Genomic DNA, 541 nt, shown 5'->3' with positions numbered 1-541 from the left:
ATACAGGGGTCAGGGAGCTGCTTGAGGAGACCGTCTGTCCCTTATAGGAGCCCAAGTGCTGTGCTGGGAGCTCCATTCTTCCGTGCAGAGCTGCTGGGTAGGTACTTCTAAGTCTGCTGCAGCAGAACTCATAACCGCCTCTTTTCCCAGGTTCTCTGTCCTAGGAAGGTCAGCTTTATTTATAAGTACCTGTCATGCTGCTGCCTTTTTTCATAGATGCCCTGCCCTGCACGGAGTAGTCTAGTGACAGTCTGCCAGCAGAGGTTTTGCTGAGCTGCCGCAAGCTCTGCCCATCAGCTGTGTGAATTGCCTCGGTAGTGGGGGACTGCTTCGGTAGTGGTAGTTGCCCTTCCCCCAACTGAACTGGACCGTCCTGGGTCCAGCTGCACTTGCTGTGAAACTCTCAATCCAGAGCATTTCAGATTGCTTTTTTCGTGGGGGGGTACCCACTGAGCCAGATTGCCTGGCTCCCTGTGTCTGCCCCCTCTCTTTCAGTTGAATGGGCGGCCCTGTCTCCCAGGCATTCCAGGCGCCAGTTGAA

Source organism: Sapajus apella, unplaced genomic scaffold (assembly GCF_009761245.1).
Source record: "Sapajus apella isolate SASKATOON/1434 unplaced genomic scaffold, GSC_monkey_1.0 scaffold6, whole genome shotgun sequence".
Classification (NCBI taxonomy): Eukaryota; Metazoa; Chordata; class Mammalia; order Primates; family Cebidae; genus Sapajus; species Sapajus apella.
Note: the sequence above shows the minus strand (reverse complement) of the source record.